Below are 27115 nucleotides of genomic sequence, written 5' to 3' on the forward strand. Positions count from 1 at the left end.
TTGCTGTTCTTTTTCTAGTTCCTCCAGGTGTCCAGTTTGGTCTTTGATTTGATTTTAGCTCTTTCTTCTTTTTTTATATTGGCATTTAGAGCTATAAATTTCCTTCTCAACACCGTCCTCACTGTATACCATAACTTTTCACAAGTTGCGTTCTCATTTTCATTCATCTTAAGATATTTACTAATTTCTCTTGTAATTTCTCCTTTGACTCACTCACTGTTTAGAAGTATGTTGTTTAACTACACGCATTTGAGAATTTCCCCCTTCTGATCTGTTACTGACTTCTAGCTTCATTCCATTGTGATCTCAGAAGGTGCTTTGTTTAATTGCAATCTTTTTATATTTCTTGAGCACTGCATTGTACCCTAACATGTGTTCTATCCTGGAGAAAGATCCTTGAGCACTTGAGAAGAATATACAATTCATTGATTTGGATTAGACCTTTCTGCATATGTCTATTAGGTCTAGCTTGTTTATCATATTGTTCAAGTTCTCTGTTTCCTTGTTGGTCTCCTAACTAGTTGTTCTAGCTAATGATGTGAGTGGTGTGTTGAGGTCTCCAGTGATAATTGTAGAGATATCTACTTCTCCTTTCAGTATTGCCAGAGTTTGCCTCATGTATTTTGGGGCACCCTGGTTAGGTACATAGATATTTATGACTGTTATTTTTATATTTTCCTGATGGATTGTCCCTTGTATTAATATACAATGGCTTCTTCATCTCTTATAAACCTTTTTACATTTAAAGTCTCTTTTGTCCAATCTTGCTCTTGTTTGGTAACTATTTACATGGAGTATCTTTTTCCAACCTTTCACTTTCAACCTGTTTGTATCCCTGGGTCTAAGGTGAGTCTCTTGTAGGCAGCATATGGATGGTTCACGTTTTTGTATCCACTCTGTAAAACAATATCTTTTAATTAGAGAATTTAATCCATTCACATTCAATGACATTACTGTAAATGCATTATTTACTTCCATCATTTTATTCCTTGGTTTTCATATGTCATATCTTATTTTCAGCTGTCTTTTTACTCTTTTGGTTATCCTTTCTGTTATTTTGTCTTCTCTACTCTCCTGAAAGTCTCTCTCTCCTGTCTTTTCCTTTCAGGCAGTAAGTTTCCCTTTAATATTTCCTGCAAAGTAAACACTTTTTACAAACTCTCTTAGTTTCTGGGTTGTGTGTGTGTGTGTGTGTGAATATTTAAAACTCACCTTTATATTTAAAGGCCAGTTTTGCTGAATAAAGAATTCTTGGCTGGAAGTTTTTCTCTTTCAATATCCAATTTATATCAAACCACTGTTTTCTCACCCCCCTGGGGACCCTTTCTATGTGACAGTTTGCTTCTTCCTTGCTGCACTCAGAATTTTCTCTTTATCTTTGATGTTTGGCATTCTGAGTAGTATGTGCCTTGGAGCAGGTGTATTTACATTTATTTCAATTGGGGTACACTGAACTTCTTAGACATGTAAGTTCATTTATTTTGTGAGAATTGGGAAATTTTCAGCTATTATTTTCTCAAATACTCTTTCTGCCCCATTTACCTCCCCTTCTTCTTCTGAAACTCCCATGAAATGTATATTGCTGTTTTTCATGTTATCATTCAACACCCTGAGTCCCTGCTCTTTGTTTTTTTCATTCTTTTCTTGTTTTGTTATTTTCTCTCTTTTATTTCAGCTGTTCTGTCTTCTGTATCACTTATTCTTTCTTCTATCATTTTGATTCTGCTGTTGTATGCCTCTAATGTGTTGTTGCTATTTTTTGTCTCTGTCTTTCATTGCTATAAACTCTGCTATTTTCCTCTTCACGTTTTCAGATTTTTCTTTTTTTTTAAGATTTATTTTATCTATTTATCCTCCCCCCTCCCCCTTGTTGTTTGCACTTGCTCTCTACTCTCTGGCTCTTCCTCAGAAAGCTAATTATAGAATTGATAAATGATCATCCAGCAATCCCACTGCTGGGCATATACCCAGAAGAATTGAAAACAGGGACATAAACAGATATATGCACACCAGTGTTCAAAAAGGCATTATTCACTATTGTCAAAAGTTGGAAGCAACCCAAGGGTCCATTAACAGAAGAATGGATAAGCAAAATATGGTATATACATACAATGAAATATTACTCAATTGTAGGAATTAATGAAGTATTGACACATGGTACAACCTGGATGAATCCTGAAGACCTTATGTGGAATGAAGTAAGCCACTCACTAAAGGACAAATATTACATGACCTCACTGATATGACCTAAACATATTGAGCAGCCTCACAGAGCTTGAGTTTGAAAGATAAGTTATCAGGAGACAGAAAGAGAGTAGAGTATGATGAGCCAATGAATAACACGGGCAAAACCCATGATAAGGTGGAAAAGGGTGGTTTGGAAGTAGATGGGGGTAGTGGTGCAGGGATGTGAGTAGAGTCAACAGTGCTGGAATGTGAGGGTGAGCAGGGCAAGGAAGGGTTGGGTTGGACAACCCATGGAACTGGAGGTAGGCTGGAAGGAACAGGTATATCTGAGGATTTGAAGGTCTGTGGTTAAAATTACAATGGTGGGAATGTTCTTTTGGCGAATAAGGTAGGGAGGGTCACTGGTGCAAGGTGTCTATGGTGGGGAATATTTGGGAAAAGATGCACTTGGGGCATGCTTCTATGGAATATGAATGTGTTCATCTTGTCATAGGGTGTCATCTCAGTGGGTAGAGACCCACACAATAAACAAGAAAATACTAAACTCCCACCATTAGGAGTACTGCTATGTTTTCAAATAGAGGAGTAAGAACCTGTTAAGTATATAGTCAATGCCTAATAAAAGAAAACAGGCCAATATGTTAGTCCATCAATATTAAGCATGTAACCATGAACCTTATTCTTCAAAAATTTAAACTTAGTGTTTTTACCATAGGTTCTGATGGGATGGGTAGGGAAGAATTGGTGGAACACAGGACATTTGGGGGGCATTGGAATTGCTGTGCATGATCTTGTGAAAACAAGCCATTAAACATTTTGCAGCACCTATAAAAGTGTATGGTGCAAAATGAAAGCCATAATGTAAACTATTGACCATGGTCAGTAACAATGCTTCGATATTTTTTCATCAATTGTAACAAATGTACCATACTCAGGTATGAGGTTATTGGTCAGGAAGGATGTGGGAAGGAGGGTGGGTTTATGAGAATCCCTTATATTTTCTATGTGACTTTTCTGTAACCTAAAGCTAGTTGGAAAGTAAAGTAAAAAAACTGGGGGGAAATACAGAAGAAACTTTCAATATACATAAAAGATAACAGATCTTACAGTGATGAAAGGCACAATACAAAAAATTTTTTTTTTTTAATTTTTTAATTTTTTTTTGGCTTTGTTTTTATGGAGGCTTTAGATTGCAGAAGGCTTGTAACTGTGGCAGGGGAGGATCACTGGTGCATGGTGGTATGTGATGAGGGGATGTGTGGGGAAGAGTGCACCTGGGCATGCCTGTATGGAATATGAGTGTGTTCAAGTGGTCATGGGGTGTTATCTCTGTGGAAGGAGACCCAGAAAATTACTGAAAGAATATTGAATTTCCATCAAGGAAGTCCTGTGACATTCTCTAATAGAGTGAAAAGAATCTCTAGAGTACATGGATAGTGCCTAGTAAAGGATGACAGACCAATACATCAGGTCCTTGATATACAAGCTTGCATTTATGAACCTTGTTCTTATGAAATTGAAACTTAACCTAGTAATATATAGTACCTAAGAGTTACCTCCTGAAAGCCTCTTTGTTGCTCTAACATGGCCTCCCTCTAAGCCAGATTCAGCATATAAACTCCCTACCTTCCTCCTGGTGTGGGACATGACTCCTTGGATTAGGACTCCCTGGCACTGAGGGATTATTACAAAGTGCCAACTAGTGATGCATTTGGAAAAAGACCTCAACCAGAAGGGGGGAAACATTAAATACAAATGAGTTTTTATGGTCAGGATATTTCACAGTTAGCCAGGAGATCATTCCAGAGGTTACACTATGCACATCTCAAGAGGACCTTACTGGGAAGTGGACTTGGCCCAATGGATAGGGCACCCTCCTACCACATAGGAAGTCCGCGGTTCATACCTCGGGCCTCTGTGACCCATGTGGAGCTGACCCATGCGCAGTGCTGATGCATGCAAGGAGTGCCGTGCCACACAGGGGTGTCCCCTGCATAGGGGAGCCCCACGTGCAAGGAGTGCACCCCTTAAGGAGAGCTGCCCAGCACGAAAGAAAGTGCAGCCTGCCCAAGAATGGCACTGCACACACGGAGAGCTGACATAACAAGATGACACAACAAAAAGAAACAGATTCCCAGCGCCGCTGATAAGGATAGAAACAGTCACAGAAGAACACACAGCGAATGGACACAGAGAGCAGACAACTGGGGGGGAAGGGAGAAATAAATAAAAAATAAATCTTTAAAAAAAAAAAGAGGACCTCACTGCCGCAGTAAACAGTGCTTCAAACAGGGGTGCTCCTAAGAGCTCTAGAGACATCTAGACACTATTGACAGGGCAGACAATCCCAGGAAATTGGCACCCCATCAGTGAGCCTACCTTGGAATATAACCTATCTTTCCAATGTATCGTTGTTTGATTCATTTATAATTTTCCTACACACGGTTCTTCTTTCTCTTTTACTTGAGTCTATAATTAGCACAATACCCATTAAATATATGTCCCAGAGACTTAAATCTTCCAGGTGTTCATATGCCAGCTGAGCCCTGAATCTCAGATGAGTTGCAGCTAACACCTACTTTCCATTTCATCAGACTCACCCAGGATAACTAACAAAAGGAAGATGATGGACAATGTCCATCCCCAAAAACCAGAGAGTATCTACAACTGTAAGCAAGACAGTTCCATCCATCTGCCCATCGGATCTAAGTCCCCTCTCAATCAGAAGCATATTGGACATCACCCTTGCCAAATCCTCAAGATTGAGAAATGAGGAAATATAAGATGGGAATGCAACTATGGACTAAAGTAGACTTATTATTATTCTAGTAATGGAAGAACTTTTAACAATGATATAAAGACAGTAGTCACAGAGGTTCTGAGGGAAGGGAGAGGAGAAGAATAGGTGTAACAAGGGGCATTATGAGACATTGGAATTGCCCTGCATGATACTGCAATGACAGATACAGGCCATCATACATTTTATCAAAACCTATAAAATTATGCCATGAGAAGTGTTAACCATGGTGTAACTGTAGAACATGGTTAGTAGCAATGCTTCAATGAGTTCATCAGTTGTAACAAACGTAGCACACTAATGAAAGATGTTGTTAATGGAGGTAATTGTGGGAAGGGGAGGGGGTATGGTATATGGGAATCCCCTGTATTTTAGATGTAACTTTATATAATCTAAAGCTTCTTTAAAATGAAGGAAAAAAAATCTAAGCTGTGGACCCACTAATGAGTCCCACACTCACTTCCAAGGGCTTTGGGGAGCGAGGCTATAAAGTCACAATAAAGCCTGTTTAATTTACTTTTCATTTCCTTGCATACACTTCCTTGGTTACCACAGAGAGTGCTCTTCAGCAGACCTCTCAGCGCAAACCCTGGTCAGAATGTGTTTGCTAAAACCCCAACTGGAACGATGTTACAGAGGATCCTGCCTCAGGGCTATTCAGAGCCTCTCACATCAAATTTTGTCAGAAGCTTTCTCCAACCTTTGCCTGCAGGCCCCTCCCTTTTCCCAGGTAGGAAATAAGTCCACTCCCCTCTGCATTCTCAACAACCAGTCCAGGTCAGTATGGAGGATGTCTGAGAGTATCTTTTGTCCCATGCCAGCTCCCAGAGCAAACAATGGTGTGGCCTCTGCAGGCCTGGAAGAGCCCATAGGCCACAACAGCCCAAATTTGTTGGCCAAAAGCTGAATCAACCTTAGTTTGCATCTCTCCCTCACCTTTCCTGGGGAGGTAGACCCTTGCTGCCCTCTCTGTTCATAGCCACAGGCCAGAGTCAGGAGGCTCAAAGCTCTATGCTCTGAGGATAGGGAGAATGGGTGCCTGCAGCTGCAGCTGCAGCTTTTACTTTCAGACTTTTCCCATTGAGAGTCTTTTCCTTGCCCCTTTTTCTTCTGGGTGGTGTCCAGCCTTCCCCTGGTTTCCTAAGCCCTAGGCTTTTTTTCCAGGCTATTTCTGCCTGTCCTCTAGCAGTTTTTCAGGAGAGAAGTGAATCCTGTGTCTCTCCAGTCCTCCATCTTCCCAGAAGTCTCACATATATTTTTAAGAAGTCAGTATTTTTAAATATTCAAACTCATTCCATTGCAGCATCTTCATCTGCAAATGCTAAAATGTTAAATAATTTTTTCCAAAACTTAATCTGAACATCATCAACCCTACTAAATCTGTGTCACCACATATTTATTGGAGAGAGCAATATAGCTGGCCTCAGCTGGTTACAGTGGAATGATAATTTCTACCACTACCACTAGAGATTACTAACAAAGAAAAGAATTGGCAGCACTTTATTAAAAATTATCTGTGGGGATAAAGACTTTCTTTTAAATATATATGTCATATAGAAGATAAGCTGAAACCAATCTTGGCTATGCCTATTCTGGAAAAACAAAATTAGCATTCCTATGCCTTGATTTCACAATATCTGTAGGGAACAAGGTCTTCCCTGTACCCTTTGGCATGCTCCTCAAAACTATGAAATTAATTTTGACTTAAATCACTCAATGACTCATAAAGTTCATATCTGTTTCTAAAACAAATGGAAAGGCTAGGTAACAATGACAATAATAAGTAAAAATATTTTGGGAAATTGTTGCCCATGGTAAGAAATTTCAAAAAGAAGTATCCAGACAACCCTGGGATATCACAGCCTGAGCATCAAGATGACAAGCATGACAAGCAACAAGAAAATCTGAACAGAAATATTGTCACATAGCCATAACTAGCCAGATGATGAACCAATATAGCTCATGTGTAAATGAATGCATAATAATAAAGATGCATATGTATGATGAACCAATATAGCTCATGTGTAAATGAATGCATAATAATAAAGATGCATTATGTTCTTCTCATTATTTCATATATTCTGAAGATTATTAGAAGAAATACGCCAGCCTGGCAATTTTAATTACCAGGAACTTAATCACCTTGGGGAATTGATGTAAATAAATGTAAATAAGATGGCTCTTAGCATTTGTATTGCTTCATAGTATGGGACAAGTCTTTTATATTTTGTAAACTCCAGAAATCTTCTCAGTTGAGGAAAAAATTTCTACAACATGTTACATACTATCAATTTCATAAAATAAAAATATCCTTGATAAAAGATCTTCTGCTATAGATTGTTTAGTATCTGTACAAGATGGGTGAACTAAAGCATCCTCAATCTGGGTTACACTACTAGTCCTAAAAGAGATTATAATTCCCTGCCTTATACTCCAAAGTGAATTCCTTTATCATATCAAACTTAAGGCTGGCCAATCAGTGAACTTTCCTTTAAAATTCAATGTCATGGTTTTAATTTCATCACATAATATACATGAAAACATAAAAAGAGAAGGCACAACATATAGCAAAGAATTGCTTGCTTGCTAACCTATTGCCTTAATGTAAGTGGGATATAAAGCAAATGAAATGTGTAAGAAGCACTCATCTATCCATGCATTACCACATTAGACAGAATGAATCTGTCAAACTGGAAATAGGTAGGTAAGAAACTGGCCCCCAGCACTGTCTGTTCCACAGCTCAGAAAAGTAGTGTCCATCAACCTGAGAATTGAACTGGGCTGCTCTATCAATGTTACCAGTTTCTAAATCAGTCAAATTATGAAACCCCGTGCCTCTTTACACTCCCATCCATTAAACATGTAAAATATTGAGAAATTATAATGTGCACCAGAGAAATAGACTGTGAAACAAAGGACGGTCCCATCTCAAGCAATAAAGCCTCGTTAGAGAATTGCAGCAGGCTCGGCATTGTGTCTAACATATTGTCTTGTAACTAGAGATCTGAGAATCTACAGCTTCCAAGTGGAAAGTGATGGCACAAAGGCTGTTGGCCAAAAATACGAGCTCCTTAAAGCTCAAATGAGGGCATTATCATCCTTCTGAGTCCTGGAAATAGAAATAAACTTTGGAAACAAAGTTATGATAAAAACTAGAAAAATTTTTTTAGGAAAGGGCTTGGAGTTCTCAAGAGAGTAAGAGGAAATGTGGTTATATGGCAAATGAGCTAAAAGTAACAAGAAGTGAACAGACTAGGAGTAAAAGGTAGCAGAGTGAGATAAAAAATATATATATAACAAGGTAAAAAAGAATATTTAACATGCAGTGAATCCAAAGTAGAAGAAGCAAAAAGGAGAATTTTCACAGTTTAAGGGCAGTAAGCAATGAGAAGAATGGACTTGAGAAGGTATTTCACAATGCAGAGGAAAAGATTAAATATTAAACTATTGAGTCAATTTGGAAGGAAAAGAATATGTATCCATCCTAAGTCTAAATGTTCATAAGAAAAATAAAAGTAGGAGAAACAAGAAGGTAGAAACAAAGCAATAAGAAAAAGCACAATGAAAGTCAACAATCCTCCCCCAAAAAACAAAACAATGTGTAAATTTGCACTCATTTATTATCTACACAAACAATTACTGAAGTCCTTTTCCACAAAATATACTGAGGATAAATAAAACAAAGACAGACATCTCTCACATCCTTGCCCCTGTGTGACTTAAAATTTTGTGGGGGATTGAGGAAAACAATCAATCAAATAATCACATGAATGAAAAGAAAATTACCAAAAAGTAAGTGGTGCGATGAGAGCATGTGATAAGAGCATTTATTTAGTTGGGAGGTCAGAGGGGGTTTGCCTGAGGAAGTTATGGTTCAAAAGAGCTCTGAAGAAGCAGTGGGAATTTAACCAGGGGAATGTGAGAGTCCCTGGCAAAGAGGACAGCATATTTTACTTTTTGTAAAAGTAAGCTTAGCATGGTTTAGGAACTGTTTAATAAAAGAAGGCCAGTGAAGCTGGGGTCCAGATGGTCAAGAGATAGATGGTTGAATTGAAGATAGGGAGGCAGGTAGGGGCCCTAGCACCCAGGGAAATGTATGACAAAGACTATAACCATTTTTACCATGACCTTTAGTAAGAAGTGCTTTCTATATTATACACCCATGTGTGTGTGAGTGTGTGTGTGTGTGTGTGTGTGTGTATGGAAACCAATGTAGTAGATCAGGAAAGCATTGAAAAATACATGAAATAGAACAGAATACAATAGAATATATCCAAGTGCTTTTCTCATAATGAATATATAGCATATGCACACATACAAATACACATATACTCATAATTGTACATGCATATTTCATGGATATTACAACTTTTTAATGGTCTCATGATCTACAAAAATGATTTCATGAATCACTAATGGGTTCCACCTGCAATTTGAAAAAATATTGTGGTAAATCCATGTTAGTAATTTTGCTCTTTATCAAAAAGTCATTAAGGGGATTTAATCAGATATGCGATGCACACAGATTTGAATTGGGGGAAAAACGATTTTCTGGCTATCATGTATAGGTTTTTTTTTTGTTTTTTGGTTTTTTTTTTAATTATATTAAAAAAATATGAGGTCCCATTCAACTCCCCCGCCCCCACCCCCCACTCCCCCCACAGCAACACTCTCTCCCATCATCGTGACACATCCATTGCACCTGGTAAGTACATCTCTGAGCATCACTGCACCCCTAGTCAATGGTTCACATCATAGCCCACACTCTCCCATGTTCCATCCAGTGGGCCCTGGGGGGTCTAGAATGTCCCGTAATTGTCCGTGAAGCACCACCCAGGACATCTCCTCATCCCGAAAACGCCTCCACATCTCATCTCTTCCTCCCATTCCCCAAACCCAGCAGCCACCATGGCTACCCTTCCCACACCCATTCCACATTTTCTCTGTGGACAATTGGATTGGTTGTGTCCATTGCACATCTATGTCAAGTGGGGGCTTAGATTCCACATGGATACTGGATGCACTCCTCCTGCTTTCAGTTGTAGACACTCTAGGCTCCATGGTGTGGTGGTTGACCTTCTTCAACTCGATGTTAGCTGAGTGGGGTAAGTCCAATAAATCAAAGTGTAGGGGCTGAAGTCTGTTGAGGCTCTGGGCCTGGGTGTCATATTATCAGTCCAGAGATTCAAATCCCCTAAATATATCTAAAACCCCAGCACCAACTACAATTCCAGTAAAGTAACATGCAAGTCTTGTGAAAAGAGATCCCCTCTGAGTCCAATTCCATCACTCAGAAACACCAGCATCAAAGAAGGGCCATCTGCCATGGGTGTGAACCCCATCTGCCATGACCATAGGACCCGTGGGTCTCTTTATCCCTCAAAAGAACCAATACCTGGGGTTGTATCTACTTTATCTGTCTCTCAGACTCTGCTCAGTTGTGCATAAGGGCATTCCTTCTGACAACCTCCAGATTCTTTTTTAGAGACTCATAGCCTTATATTCTCATTTCTCCTTTCCATTTCCCCCTTACATTAGGTCAAACAGCATTTTGAAGTCATGTTATTATATGTAGACAGGGATATTCTGCTGATCCGTATTGAACCTTTAATTCAAGGTCCTTTTCTAGTTGCCTCTTCAGCTGATATGTGGTCATGTATAGGTTTGTGAAGAAGCAAGTCAGAGGTTCTTGTAGCAGGTGTCCAGGAGAGAGAAAAAACAATTTATTACCTTGGATGGTAGGAGTGAAAAGTAACTAATTCTAGAGATGCTTCGGGTGCAAAAAAACAACATGATACACTAAATATGGACACAGATGTCAAGGATGACTCTGGTTGAAAGGAGTCTAGGGTAAAGTATTTAAAAGAGACTCAAGAGTGACAAAACATTGGACTTACAAGAAAAAGCAAAGCTATCTATTAAGCAATCCTCCAGAAAACACGTTTATAACAGAGAAATCAAAATTAGGCTGGCTTCAGATTATTCTTTAGCAATGTAAAATGCCAAGAGGCAATGAAAAAAACACCACAAAATGTTAAAGGAAAAAGTTTGTGAGCTAAAGATGTTATACTAAGCCAAGTTGTTATTCAGGCGTGAAGGAAATGAACACTATTATAAGATGCGAACATATTGAAAAAATTGTATCATTTAAGCTCTTTAAAAAATTATTCAGAGATATGCATATACTGAAGGATAAATCCAAATTTAAAAATCAAGAATGGGGAAATCATAATAAAACTTTTAAAAAATGATCAAGAAGGTACAGAAACCAATTAAACATAGACTTGATACTAGATGACTTAAACATAAGAAAAAATTGAATACAAAGAATAAAGTCTTGAAAGAAAAGATATATAACAAGAAAATTATGTAATTACAGCAATCTGAGAATAAATCACTAACTATATTTAAAAGGTGGTTAATTAACAGCAAGGTAAATTCCATACCTTCCCCAAGGAAAAACTGGCTCAAAAGATTCAGTTGCACTAGTTTTGATAATTAGAAAAAAAGTTTGGGCATAATTTTGAAAAAATATGTGTAACTATGAGCCTCAAATATAAAGCAAAGTGTAAATCTTCAAAATTAATGAATGTTAAAAATTACGATAACATCAAAAATAGTCCAAATAGCAAAAATTACACACAAAAAAGAAAACAGGTGCCTAAAAATCAAATAAGGGGGCAACAAAACAAAAATAAACAATCACGAAACTCTTAATAAAAGACAGGAAGTAGCAAGTATGAGTTATGAAAATAAGGAGTAAAGTTTACGCCTCCATTTTAAAGACAGGACTTTAAGATTATTTCATACCAAGTTATAAGCTTTTTATAACTTTAGAAAACAAAAGTTATTAAAAAATTTTCAGAATCATTTGCAGTTCATTTATCAGAAAGACCTTTCAAGTGTTCATTTTAAGTATTCATTTAAGTGATCAGCTAATTCTCATGTTAAACATATTACTACATTGCATAAAAAAGAATAAAAAGTCTTTCAATATATTTTCAGAAGCCAACACAATTCTTGTGACACATTTCAATGTATCAACATTGTTCAATGTGTCAAGTGATACAGGAAATAATGAGGATGAGATTAAAATAAAAACTTCAGGTATATGGCCAAATTTATATATGCAGGCAGTCTTCAAACTTTTTTTCTAGACAGAACCTAAGGAAATGGGGAAAAAGAAAAAATTTACTAAATTTGAAAATAATAGAAACTGATTTTAAATCCCAAAAGTTAATTCTTGGTAAAGTATAGTACCCTCTGATAAATCTAGCAAAGGAGCAAAGACATTAAAATAATCAGAAATGAGAGCATATATAATAAAGAAATAAGAACATTTTAAATTATGATAGAATGTTTTATATAAATATTTTATTCAGAATTTTAAAAAAATAAAATTCAGAATATTTTATGTAATAGAAAGTTTTCTTTGAAAATAAAAATGATTAATACTGACTCAATAGAAATAATATCTTAATAGACCAATAGCTATAGACATTACTTTTAAAATTTGAAGAACGGCCTCCAAGGAAAGCTCTTAGAATCCAACAGTTTTAAGAGTGAGATCCTTCAAGTGTGAAGGAACACACTCTCTCATGCTCTATAACCTATTCTAGAGTATTGAAAAATGTGTAATGCTATTATAAAAACATTTTCTGAAACAAATATATTCCTAAATATCAAAATTGACAAAAATGGAAATAGAAAGCTAGACACAATTTTGCAAATAAATATTGGTGGGGGAAGAAAATTATAATAAAATGAATGCAACAGAACAATACCAGATAATACTTCAGATCAGTAGGAAAAGGATAATTGATTAACAAATGGTGTTGAGATACAGGCATGTTTTGAAACTAAATAAATTAGATCTCAGCATAAGCAAAGTTATATGCTTCAAGTGGATAAAATTTAAGTATAAGAGAGGAAAAGAACTAGAAGATTTAGAAAACATTCACAGAATTTTGGAGTAGGGTGGGCATTTCTAAGTATAATATATTAGGAAAGATAAAAATATAAAGGGAAAACTCTTACTAATAAGGCTTTGGTACTTTATCCATTGGATCATATTTTTTCCTCTGTACTATTTTAAAGTTATATCTTTCTGACTTGGGCTATTATATTTCTCTCATTAAAAATAAAAAATTGTCTAAATTTAAGTTTTAGCAGGAATAATCTACACCTTAACTCTAAAATTCTGCTTTCCAGAACAGAATAATAAAATCTAAGAAGGAGAAAGAATTTCTACACACAAAAAAGCAAAGAACAGAATCAGAATGGAGAATATCAATTAAATAAAAATTAAAGCTTCTGAATACCAAAAGATTAAATTAAAAGACAAGTCATAAAATATGGAAATATTTGCAACAAATATCAAAAAGTGATAATATCCTTAATAAAATCAAATCCTCTATAAATGTTCCCAACTGAGAAACAGTTGAATGAATTATGACTTACTTATATGAAAGATGGTGAGCCATTAAAAATTGTTTTCATGTGGAAGTGGTCATGATTTGCTATTAGATAGAAAGCTAATACAAAACTATGTATACAGGGAGTGGATGTGGCTCAAGCAGTTGAGCGCCTACCTCCCATATGAGAGGTCGTGGGTTCAAGTCCTGATGCCTCCTAAAGAAGACAAACTGAGCAGACAACAAGCAGACATTGAGAAAAAGAAAAAGAAAAAGAAAAAGAAAAAAAACAAGCAGACAATGAGCAAAAAACAAATAGGTAGACAACAGGCAAAACCAAGGAAAAAAACAATGAGCAAATAGATGAGAGAGTCATCTTGGAGGCAAGGGGAATTCAGGTATCGCTATATCTTAATTCTAAACCTTTATACATAGTGTATATGCTCATATTTTAAAAGATATACATCTGTGTTTCATACATAAATTTGTATCCATATGTATTTTTTCATTGCTGGCAATATATCATAATAGTAAAAGTCATATTGAAATTACAAATTTTACTTTCTCTCTTATAACTTTATTTTTAAAATTTATCTAAAGTATTACTTTTATCATTAAAAAGGACATGAGCACTTTTATGAAAACAATTAGCTACCTGCCAACCATTCTCTCCCACACCCAAATGGAAATAGTTTCCCTGAGGTTCAATTTAATATCATGCCTTCAGCCTTTATAGGGGTCTATCAATGTAAAGGGACTTTTTATTAATTTATTTCTCTCCCCTTCCCCCCCCCCCCAAGTTGTCTGCTCTCTGTGTCCATTCGCTGTGAACAATCGCTTCTATCCTTATCAGTGGCACAGGGAATCTGTGTTTCTTTTTGTTGCTTCATCTTGTTGTGTCAGCTCTCCATGTGTGCAGCGCCATTCCTGGGCAGGCTGCATTTTCTTTCATGCTGGGCAGCTCTCCTTATGGGGCACACTCCTTGCATGTGGGGGTCCCCTACACGGGGGCACCCCTGTGTGGCACAGCACTCCTTGCATGTGTCAGCACTGCTCATGGGCCAGCTCCACATGGGTCAAGGAAGACTTGACCATATTCATTGTTTCCACAATTCACTCTACCACCAACCATTCAACAATACCATTAGGCCCTCATCACATCCCAGACTTTTTGGGCAGACTTTTTGGGCTTTCATTGAACAGCATGCCTGGGGATGGTGCAACATTGTTCTTGAAACCATATTCGGTCATGTTCTTCCAAACCACTCATATGAGAATCAACATGACAAATCCTCCTAGAGTTTGGTTCTTGGGAAATGTTTGACTCCAGAGAAATGTGATTTTTTTTTAATCAACAATAAAGAATATATCCACAATATTTCAGCTTTGCCTTGGGTATATATAGGAAACACAGAGCATAATATCCAGTTATTGAAAGGTTTCGTCTCAATCGTCTGTAAGGACAGTCTCCTCATGCTCCTTTTAGATGATTGCTGCTCTACTCTTTTAATCCACCACTGAAACTTTTACAGTAAACCTCATTTCATCTGACACATACATCCTTTTAGAAGGAGGTGAGGTATAAAATGCAAATGAATAAATATGGCTTGGTTATTCCTGGAGGAAGAATAGAAAATATCTCATCGGTTCTGAGTCATGTTGATGTGTGACACAGCCCACCTGAAAAATAACTGCAACTAAGCTCTCAAAAAGGTGGAGGACAGCAGAAGGCCATTAAATCCATGAAGTCTTCATTTTCACAGTCAGGTTGATGTCCTTATTAATATTGGCTTTCTAACTGAAAACAGTGTTCATACCTTCAATGCCAGACTCCATCGCTTAATTCCATATTCATTGCTTCCACAATTCACTCTGCCACCAACCATTCAACAATATCATTAGGCGCTCATCACGTCCCAGACATTTTGGGCAGTAGGAATAACTGATGACTACCCAATGCACTGATCCTGCCCTAGGAAGAGCATTCTCTAGCAGTTCTGCTCTCCCTAGTCTGGGGAAGAATGTGACCTTTGAGTTTGTTCTTCCATGCCTTACTCTCTGTACCATGATGATGACAAATTCTGGATCTAATGGGAATCAGATTTCAGATAATTCCCTAAAGCAACCTGCCAACCTTACAATAATAGCAATTAAAGGAGTCAGTAAGGTAGAATGCAGCTTTTATTTCATTAGCAGGATAATATTAATCTCATTAGATTCTTTAGACAAAGTACAAAAACGACATCGGATAAATTCTTTCCCTTAAAAAATTTCACACACTTCAAAAATTTTCCCAATGGAGGAGTTTATATCTTCTACTTTCATTCCTCACTACCTGCCCATCTCTTAACATACACTGGTTCAGCTCCCATTGTTTCCTGAAGCTGCATTCCCAAGAACCACAAATCAGCTCCTCGTTGCTATCCTCAAAGGCCTTGCTTTAGCTCTCTTTCTCCCTGTACTTCCTGTGGCATTTGACATGTTTCACCTTGAAGTAATTTTATCGATCTTTTTGACATGTTTCATCTTGAAGAAATTTTATCAATCTTGGAATGAAGCAGCTTTATCCAACATTCTTCCTCCTTGTTTGTTGCTTTGATGACTGCTCTTGTAAAGTTTTACACCCACAAATGTAGGCTTTCACAAAGTTTGCCCTGCTCTTAACTATTGATCCTTTCTCTTCTAGAGACCTTATCAATTCTCATTAATATTTCAAATGCCATTTCTACAACGACTCCCAAATCTTTAGCTATTAGTCACTCCTTTCTCAAGATGCAGATCCACATCTCCAAATGCCTTGTGGATTTCATGTGATCATCTCACCATTGCTTCAAACTCACACATACTTAAAACAACCCCTCTCCCATCTTTCCCGGCCACACACTCACTCACCTGACTCTATTTCAGTTCATGGGCCTCTAAAGCACCCAGACCTTATACCTTTGAATCATCTCTCAGACATGCTATTCTAAACTTCAGGTCTAGCTCAAATCCTTATCTGGATTAGCCAGTTTGGTTATTTGAGTGTTCTTAGTCTTGATTTCCTCTTCTGTAAAATGGGCTGAAGTGCAGCTTAAATGAGAAATGAGATCACAAATGTGACTGTAACCCGTAAACACATATAACAATGTGGATATTAGGTGCCATTTTTCTCACTGAGGCCAGTATATGGTACATAATTGACACCTAGTAAATATTGTCTTACTGACCAACTGAACAAACCAATAGTTGAATTAATGCAACCTTTAATTCTTTTGAATGTATACAGCACTCACTATCTCCTGGACTGACCATTTGGCTCATATTATATATTACCCAGTCTATTTTTAGATACATTTTTACTACATGTGTCCTGACTTCCTAAAAGATGTTCTGCTCCTTGGTAATAAACTTCCTTCCTTGTCCTTCCTTGTGTTTCTCATAGGACCCAGGAGACTCCTTAAATATAGCAGTTATGCATAAGTATTTAATATTATCTCTTCCTTATAAGTCTTAAATGTTTATCAGCTAAAATTTCCCCATTAAAGGAACTGGCACACACTATTTTGCAAGCACATATTCTTGAGGGTTTTTAAATATGTTTTTATTATGTTTTTATTGTGACTCACATCTTACTTATTCAGAAACTAACACCAAACAGTGATTTTAATGGCATGGTGAGTTAGAGCTTAGTCAGGCCTCCTCACTTTTCAGATTTGCTTCAATTCAGCCATAAAATTCCTACCCTGCTGTCTCTCAATGGCCAGGGGCATTTTTGCCCTCCTTTATGTAATTTAATCAAGCTGCTTCTAGTATGTACAACTAAGAAGTGCCATGGGGAAATTTTTTTTTTTATTCTTATTCAGGATGGCACTTCCACACTCAAGCAAACAACAACTTTGCCATCTTTCTTCCTTTCTTGGGCAAACTTGCACTCAGAGGGAAAAACAAAGCAAAGAAATGATGCCCACACACTGGCCAGCAACGCAATGATGACAGAAGGGGAAATATGTACGTATCAAACGGTTTTGGGTTAACTGGGCTCTCTGAGGAGGACTTTTCAGTTAGATATGAGTGGGTGAAACTGCTGTATCACCCCCAAAAGTATTTTCATTACCAATTTCCCAGAAGACTTTTACTCACAGCTCTGTCTTTATTACCCTAAATCTTGACACATTAAATGTACTATTCCAATTTTTAATGAAATAAAAACAAATGAATGAGGGACACTTCCCAGTCATGTCTGAGTCCAACAGGGGTTTATATCTCATAAGTTACAGGTAACTGCCATGGTCAGACATATCAAACACAGAAGACTGTCATAAGCCAAAATCTTCAGTTGATAGATTGGCCTGAGTGAATCTGTAATTGCCTTTTCTGAAATAGATTCCTCCAGGGAAGTGGCCTAGAACATTTGTGCTCCCTCAAACTGTTTTTTTTTTTTTTTTAAATATATAAAGTCTTCCAAAAGAGTTTTCAATACAGAGTGCTCAAGGAGGGACCTCTGATAATCAGGAATTCCTAAGTTATAACTCCATATAAAAAAAAAAGTCAGCTTTTGCAGCTTGGACAAAGGGGTCTCCAAGAAAAACTGGTATTTGAAGTCACTGCAGTGGAAACGTTTTGCACTCTTCCAAATCAAAATCCATAGTTCTTGCTAGGTCACATTTGATATTTTTTTCTAAAATTGAGCAAAACTGTCCAGAATGGAGACATGTTGATGATTAAATAACCATGCAAACTAGCTTTTCTTACATGAATTGCCATAAGAAGAAAGATTTGGACATTACCAGATACAGCTGAAAGTTACTTAACATTTTAGAAATTAAAATAAGCAGAAAAGATGTAGCCTCCACCTGACAAAATTGCCACACATTTATTTGGGGGCCAGGAAGCAAAGTGCTTTAAGTTGATAGGATGCACACCTATACAGAAAAACAATTTTTAAAATAGGCTTTCAGAGAGTGGATGTTGTTCAGTGGTTGAGTGTCTGCTTCCCATGTATGAGGTCTCAGATTCAATCCCTGGTACTTCATTAAAAAGGGGGGGGGGTTGGATAATGTTTCATGAGAGGAAGCTTAATACTTAGAATTGTACAAGCTTTCTCCTCTTGAAATACTTAGGAAGAATAATTTATTTTCCTATTTATTTGGATGTTCTCTGGGACTCTTATTTAATTTTAATACCATATCATAATTTGAGCGGTTTCTCAGTCTAAGCATAGTAAAAATAATAATAAACACATTAATTAAAAATAAAATAATAACACTTGGTTCTTATTATGTGCCATGCTTTGCCCTAAGTGTTTTGCATGTATTAACTCAATCCTCACTGCAATTCTATGAATGAGGCACTGTTATTTATCACCATGTTATAAAGGCACACCTAAGTCACAAAAAGGCAGCTTGCCTATGGCTGCATTGCTGCTAAGAAATGGAACTAAAATGTAAATCCTGCTAGTCTGGCCCTAGATTCTGTTTATAGTATTAATCTTAAAATATGTAGCTTTTAAACATTCCAGTAAGTCAAACTGCAACACTGAAATTCTGTTAAAATCCCTTTGGAAGTCCATTGCAGATATTGCTGACACTTAGAAGAAGCCAGTTACCGAAACCAACATTATCATTTTTCACCCACTGCAAGTATAAGCCCCCTACAGGTTTATCTTAACTGAGTTTTGGTTTTGTTTTGTTTCTGGCTCTTTAGTGCTTTTTCCTCAGAGGACTTGACTAAAGGTTGATTTTATATTTATATATTAAATATTTTATAAATCAGCCAAAGTTCAATCAGAGAAGCAGAACTATTTAGATATATGGACAGATATATAGATAAATAATTATATATATAAAGATACTTTATTATAGGGAATTGGCTTACATGATTGTGGGAGATGGCTGAGAAAGTAATAAAATCCATAAGGCAAGCTGCCAGGGAGGGAAGATCACAGGCTGCACCTCACAGACTCAGATGGACACTGCTGTCCACAGGTGAAAATTCTTCAATTCTTTTTTTCTCTGACACTGCATTTTAAGGCCTTTCAACTGATTGAATCATCCTTGCCCTGTTGACCAATTTAAAGTCAACTGATTATGGACATTATTTATATCTGCAAATTCTCTTCACAGAAACACCTACTAAATTAGTGTTTTATTTACTGTAGTCTAGAAAAGTTGACACATAAAAAAAATAATTCTATATAAATAGATTATTTATATTTTCCATTTATAATTGGTCCTTGTACCACATTATTAATAAAACAAAGAGACAGTTTTGGATATGGAACAAATTCTTAATGAGAATAGGGCTCTTTTTTCTTTGAAAATGTTTCCAGAGAATAAATTTTTTTCAAAACATTTTTTAATAATAAAAGTATTCAGATGAAGATGACTTAGATGTAAAATTTCTCTAAAAGAATTATTAAAATGTATAAGCTTCTCATACAAGTTTACTTACAAAGTATTTCCAGGAAATTATCTGATGATACAGACACATCCAAGTACTATCAACTTATGAAACATCTCAAGTTGGTGGCGTTTGGGCAGAAAATATTTTTCCTTACACACTGCCATACAAAACACTTACTTTTATATCTCCTTTCAACACCCCTGAGTGATAGTTCAGGTAGATCCTATAGCTTTTCCAGTCATCTCTAAAATAACTCCATTTTCTGGTAGTAAAAAAAACACTTCAATCTAATATTCTCTTTCTAACTGCTCTGGCTCTCCTGGGTAGGGAAGGGGCGTTAGCAGAGAGGTCTATGGTGCCAGTGATGTTATTTCCAGCAGATGCCCAGAGGCTACTCTTCCTCTCATGGGACCTTTCTGTAGGTGCTTTAGAGACCCATACCTTCCCAGCAACTTCTGAAGCTGTACTCTTCTAGGTCACAAGCTACATTCTCTTGCAGGTCTCATCTGACTCTCCTTCACTCCTGCTCTGAATAGTGTAAAAACTTAGCTGGGGTTACCTAGTCTTATTGGACAGTACTCTAGGAGAGTGGTGTGTTTTTTTTTCCAAATTCTACTCAATTTATTCATTTTTTAAAAAATATTACATTCAAAAACTATAAGGTCCCCATTCACCCCCACCGCCCCCACCCCACCACTCCCCCCACAGTAACACTCTCCCCCATCATCATGACACATCCATTGCATCTGGTGAGTACATCTCTGGGCATCACTGCACCCCATGGCCTGTGGTCCACACCATAGCCCACACTCTCCCACGTTCCATCCAGTGGGCCATGGGAGGACATACAACGTCCGGCAAATTGTCCCTGGAGCACCACCCAGGACAACTCCAAGTCCTGACAATGCTCTAGGAGAGTGTTTTTTAGCCCAACTACCTTTCATGGGATCGATCAACTCAAGAGAACTCTCAGCATCTGGAGTAATATGCTATGTCCCATTCAGCCTTCTGTCCTTACTACCCTTTAAAGGCAGCTCCAGCCGGTTCCTAAATAGAAGGCTTCTTCAAGCCTCTCAATGTTGAGAAGGCACCAATCTCTCAACATTTTAGGGCACAAAATTAGGACAAAAGTTTCTAAGAGCATTCTCATTCCCCTCATTTCTTAAGCTCAAAGGGGACGCACCTAGACACGAGTTTAGCCAGGCAGTGGGGCTGTTGCCTCCTCTCTTGTAGACAATCCCCATGTATGGTACTCCTGAAACCTCCTCTCATTGGTCTTGAGTGAGGGTGATAAATACAGTTCTTCCTACCAAGCCTATACTTCTCTTCCAAGAAATCCTACCTGGCTCATCACACCATCTCACCCCTTTCTCATCAGTACACTGGAGGTAAGTGACTGGTCACAGAAACCCAATTTACCATTCTTATAGAATGTCCTATGTGCATAATCTAGCACAACTCTTTAGAATGTCTGGGTGTTTGGCACCATTATCTTCTGCTTTGGAGCCTCAATCAGGACTATGGATTATGGGAAAGTCCCATTTAGCATTCTTCTGCAACAGTTTAGGGAGAAAATATATTTGGAGGAATGAAAAAGATCCCTTTACCAATTAATCCTAGATTTACCAATTCTTGATGCAGCCAGAATCATAGCTCTGAACTAGAAGGTCTCTTCATTACATTATGTGGACATACTTCTGTCCTATTCTTTTTGAAATGAGGTCTGCTTATAATTTGGAGATTTGTCATGAGACTTCTGCATTCTGGAATATCCACAGCTCCACTCTTTCATTTATATTTACTCTTAACAATTGGGTTTCCTGGGTCACTTGGTAAAGATGGCTCCCTCTCCACCCTAGTTTTAATCCTAAATGAGATTCTGCAATCTTTGATGACACATTATCTGCAAGAAAAAATATATACATGTATAACATGAAGAATCAAGAGTCATTTCAGCAAGTAGCTCATATGTCCTTTATTCCAACTTTGTCAGCAACATATGGAAAAGTAAGTCAGGAACTGAGGAATAAAGACACTCGGAAAGATAGGGTCAGGTCCTTCATGAGGCACTGTGCAGTAGCTTTCTAAGAATTTTTTTAAAAGCAACCCTTCCTCAAATTAAAAACAACAATAACAAAAATGTATAGCCAGACCCAGCCTATACATGGTTAATCTAGTGTTTGAAAAATGAGACTGTAGGCAACTGTCCCTTTGGCAACATTAGGTGACCCCAGCCAGGGAGAGTGATGAGTAACTATCTCAAGTCACTATTTTTCATAATCAAAATTAGACCCACTCTTGGTTTACTATACTGAACGATTCTAAGAGGCTCCCTCAAAAGAGAATCTCATCTACTGCTCTTTGTGAACACTATTTGTCTGTTCTAGTTGCTCAATGCCAAATCAATTCTGGTTCAAGACCAAAGCTAATATTAGGGAAAAAAAGTTTTCAAGTGTTTATTTATTTTAAAAGAACAAAATCTACCCTTGAGAATAGTGGAAAGTGTAATCCTTCTTCCCTCAGGGTGTGGTGTGGGGGGGTGTTATTTGAGGCCAGGACTGAGAGAGAAGACAAGGTACGATTTTCTTTCCGTTTTCAAACTGGCCATCTGTGACTTAAAAATAAAAAGTTAAAAAAAAAAAGACGGAGAATCTTTGGCTTCACCATTGCCAATAGCTTTGAGAGTTCACTTTCTGTTCAAAATGTGAAAAGGATATAATTATTTCCACATCTGACTAATATTCGCTTGTTTGTGAAGAGCCATGATCCCATAACCCATCTGGATCATGGTCTCAGTCTGTATTGAAAGTCAAAAAAATGAGGGCTGTTTTGGTCCTGGCTCCTCTACTGACTGAGTCACCGTGTCCTTGGGCAAGTTATTTCCTCTCTCTGTACCTGCTTTTAAAAACAGAGAGATAATAGTGTTCCTGACCTCCTTACTTCAGTGGGATGTTGTCAGCATTAACAAGCAATAGACCCATATTTTTAGAGTAGAAATGAAGAAAATTGCTTAAATTTTAAAATATCATTTTCCCTCCCATAGATCTATTTTGTACATCTGAAAATTCCTAAATGGATAACAGTAGACAAGAAGAGCCTACAGTACTCACAAAGGCTAGACTATAGATGATTTTATGGGATCATGTTCCAAATCTTTGTAGTCTTTCTGGTTTCCGAATGAGAAAGACAAAGACTAGTGACATTGATTTTTACAGAAATTAAGTTACCAAACAAATTTTAAAAAGCTTAGGATGAACTCTTGAGAAAATATTGTTGTGTGATAGCAAAAATAACACTGAACTGAGAGATGGATTCTAGACCTTGATTATTAACTGGCATAAGTCATCTGACCTTTCTAAGCCTCAGTTTATTAATCTGAGAAATGAGAGCATACAATAATAGTTGTTGGGTCTAGGGTATTGAATTGTATGGAATTCAAATGAAATTATGTATATAAATGTTCTTGAAGATTATAAAATACATGAAAATACCAGGTTTTGTTGTCACTGCTGTGCCAACTAGCCCATGTCTCTGGTCACTATGGCATCACATCATTTGCTTCAAGGACAGTGGTTACACCAATTTTCTTTGGACATGAAAACAGTGCCCAGCATGTTCCACATAATTAGAGCTCCCACCCAGCCATTTCTCATTTTGACAGGAAAAATGGGGGGAGGGAATGGCTGTGTTCCACGTTTAGGTCAGCCTTTGATTTGGATGTGAAATGAGAGCTTTGAGGCTGAGGTGATGCTGACTGGGGAGATGAGCTGTCTTCTTCCAAAGAAACTTAAGTTCCACCTCCCTCAGGTTATGTTTGCAGAGACACAGATAGTCAATAGTCCATACAATGGGGTTTGGAATGGTGCCAACCTTTTCAAGGGCTGAGGGAAAGTTTTAAGGAAGAAGGTTTTCAACATTGTCAAACATTGGAAGGCAAGAAAGCCTTTTCTAGATAATATCTAAGGTCTCCTGAGAACTTGAGGCTCAATCTGTCTAAGAAGCAGCAAACTATACAAAAATTAAGGAAGTAAATATAGTCTCCTTGACTCCCTTTCCCCTGTTTGAGACTCAACCATTCCAAGCCAGCTCAGAAAATATCATATTTTCAATTTATCTGAGTATGTTAGCCTTCCTGAGCCTCTCTGGACCACTCTCATAATTCTTTGTTCCTTACAGTCCATTCTGTCCATTTGCACACTTAATAATCTCTTTTCTTATATCACTTTCTGTTGTTCCACCAGGGCTTCCATTTACAACCAAATTGTAAAGTCCCTGAGTGCAGGAATCATGCTTTTGGCTTTTCATATCACTTTATAAATTTTTAACTATGAGACTCACACTTGGTGACGTTTGTGCCTACATACTACAGACAGGCTAAAAGAGTCCTCAGAGTAGGTAAAATTTTGCAGCAACCATTTCTCAAAACACCAAGTAGTTACTGTGCATTATTATAACTGTGGAGTAATCCTAATAGCATAATAGGGTGGAAGACTTTTAGAAGTTTTGATTTTACTACCATGTTTTTGCTCTACCAATTTGTATGCTTGTCTTACACTCTTCAGAAGAGAAAAGATCACTGGGTTCAAAGAACATTCAGTTGGGAGGGAGGGGGGAGGTAGAAGAAGGCAAGCAGAAAGAAGGAAATATCAGGCACTCTGACCTGTGTGTATCTTCTCTTCCAAGGCCCCAGGAAAAAGGTTGCTGAAATAATGTAAGAAGCTAATAATTTCATACTCTTGGATAAAATACAGTTGATTAACAGCTCATCTTTGTATACAAGTTATTGAGACAAGGACTTTTAGGTGGAAATCAGGACTGAGGACTAATTTAAGATGAGTCTGTGGTAGACTGATTATAGTAATGGCCCCAAATATTCACAGTTCCCATATTCATGCCCTTTGCAATTTGCCTTTGCAGATCTTCCCTTTTACTAGCTAAGGTCTATTTTCCCACCTCTTGTACTGGGGATGGCTTTGAGACTTGATTTGGCCAATAGAATGCCACAGAAGTGCTGACATGCCAGTTCTGAGCCTAGACTTCAAGAGGTCTTGCATGCTTTACCTAGCTCTCTTAGAACACTGCTACTACTATGAGAATAGGCCAGGCTGGCCTGCTAGATGAGAAAATGTGGTCTAGTCATCTATGTCACCAGAACCACCAACTCAGAGATGTAAGACCCTCGTAGACCATCTCACTCCTAACCAACCCAACAGCATATATAAGATGCATCAGTGAGTTTAGTAGAGCTTAGCAAAAATCAGTTACAGGCCCAATCAGCAAAACCACCTAGCTAGCCCATAGACACATAAGCAATAATAAATGCATACTGATCTAACCCACTGAGTTTTGGGTTGTTTGTTATGCAGTGAAAGATAACAGATACAAAGTCCTACCATCAAAAAGTTTGGCCAGGCACTTTGCCTATGAGTACAGGCATATACATAAATCTGGAGGTAGCCAGGGGCCTGAGCTAGTCACTTCCAGAATTCATACTCCTATCAGGACTATTTGGAAACCAGAGTGAGTTATTCTAAACTCAGATTCAAAGCTCTACAGGACACTAAAAATAATAATAATCTTAGAAACTAATGTACATGAAATGTTTACTCAAAGCTACCATCTATTCTAATTCCCACAAACATGAGGTGTTATTATTCTGGTTTTATGGATGAGAAACAGGCTGAGAGAAGTTAGGTAAGTACTAAGAGTGGGATGGAAACCCTGGTTTTTGCTGACTCCATCGCCCAGGTTATGAACACTGTGCAATAGTACCTCACTGGGAATGTGGTGGTATCAGCTCAGACAGCAACCAAGGGTCAGACCTCAAGGAAAATCCCTTATCACAGAGAAATGGTGTTGGGGTAACTAGGCTTATTCCAAGGAAAAGGAGGCAAGGCGGCAGCGGGAGGGAAAGCAGCTGCGTAACACCTGTCAGACATAATTGCAGCTATAAACAAGCCCAACAAATCCTTCTTCCTTCTGAGAACATTTGTCTCCATGGTGAAATAATGCAAAACTGGGCAAGAGTCATTCACAACCCGAGGGGAGGAAGAACTCAGGGTCATAGAGGCTTAGCAGATTGCTCTCTGCTCACTGGGGACTCTGACTCATCAATCCAGGACAAGTGAAGCTCTTGCTTGCTAACAGCTCTCCTTGCCTCATCTCCATGGGAAACAGAAGACAAGGACATAGCAGGTCGGATCTTATGCCATTGTAAAGTTCTTGAATTTGATGTGGGGTGGTGTGGGGCATGTTGAGATATCCTTCAAAAGTGAAGGAAAAGCTGTTGTATCTTGTCCCCCCTACAACCCCAAAAAGAGGCACAATGTATAGTTGACCCCTTTGGCTTTTGGAGGCAAAGTATTCCTCATGTGGGTGTGTTACTCTGGTCCATTTACCCAGTGACCTGAAAAGCTGCTAGTTTTGAATGGGGATCAGAACAAAAAGAGGTCATGCAAGCTGCTTTGCCACTTAGGCCATATGGTCCAGCAGATCCAAGGGTGCTAGAAGTTTCAGTAGCAAATACAGATGCTATTTGGGGCTTTTTGCATGACCCAATAGGAGAATGACAGCACAGACCCTTAGGAGGTTGGAGCAAAGCCCTACCATTCTCTGCAGATAACTACTCTCCTTTTGAGAAACAGCTTTTGGTTAAGCAATGCTTAACCATGTGTTACCAAGTTACCACGAGACTGGAGTTGCCCATCATGAACTGGGTGCTACCTGACCCACCACACCATAAAGTTTGGCATGCACAGCAGTACTCCACATCACATGGAAGTGGTATATACAGAGAGGGCTCAAGTGGGTCCCAAAAGTACAAGAAAGTTACATTAAGAAAGTGGCCCAAATTCCCATACCCCCACTCCTGACACATTATCTTCTCTTTCCCAGCCCACAGTTATGGCTGCTTCAGGAGTTCCTTACAACTCGTTGACTGAAGAAAAGAAAGCTAGGACCTGGTTTACATATGGTTCTGCACAATATACAGGTACCACCCAAAAGTAAACAGCTGCAGCACTACAGCCCCTTTCTGGGACATACCTGAAGACCATGTGAAAGGAAATCCTCCTGGTGGGGAGAACTTTGAGCAGTGCACTTGGTTGTTCATTTTACTTGGAAGGAGAAATGGCCAGAGTTGTGTTTATATCCTGATTAATTGGGCTGTGGTCAACAGTTTGGCTAAATGGTAAGGAACTTGGAAGAAACATGATTGGAAAATTGGTGACAAAGAAGTCTAGAGGAGAGGATAGACCTTTCAAAGTGGGCAAAAAACATGAGGATATTTGTGTTTCACATGAAGGCTTACCAGTGGGTGACTTCAGCAGAGGAA

The 27115-nt window shown here is 38.0% G+C and overlaps 1 long non-coding RNA gene across 2 annotated transcripts in view; it reads right to left on the bottom strand.

Annotated features, from left to right (window-relative positions):
- Positions 1 to 26899, bottom strand: part of LOC139439958 (uncharacterized) — a 73616-nt gene extending 46717 nt beyond the window's left edge. For both annotated transcript variants that reach the window (XR_011650019.1, XR_011650020.1), the window contains exon 1: positions 26827 to 26899. This is a non-coding gene — a long non-coding RNA (uncharacterized lncRNA). The remainder of the gene's footprint in view (positions 1 to 26826) is intronic.
- Positions 26900 to 27115: the final 216 nt, after the last annotated feature.

Source organism: Dasypus novemcinctus, chromosome 11, assembly GCF_030445035.2.
Source record: "Dasypus novemcinctus isolate mDasNov1 chromosome 11, mDasNov1.1.hap2, whole genome shotgun sequence".
Taxonomy (NCBI): domain Eukaryota; kingdom Metazoa; phylum Chordata; class Mammalia; order Cingulata; family Dasypodidae; genus Dasypus; species Dasypus novemcinctus.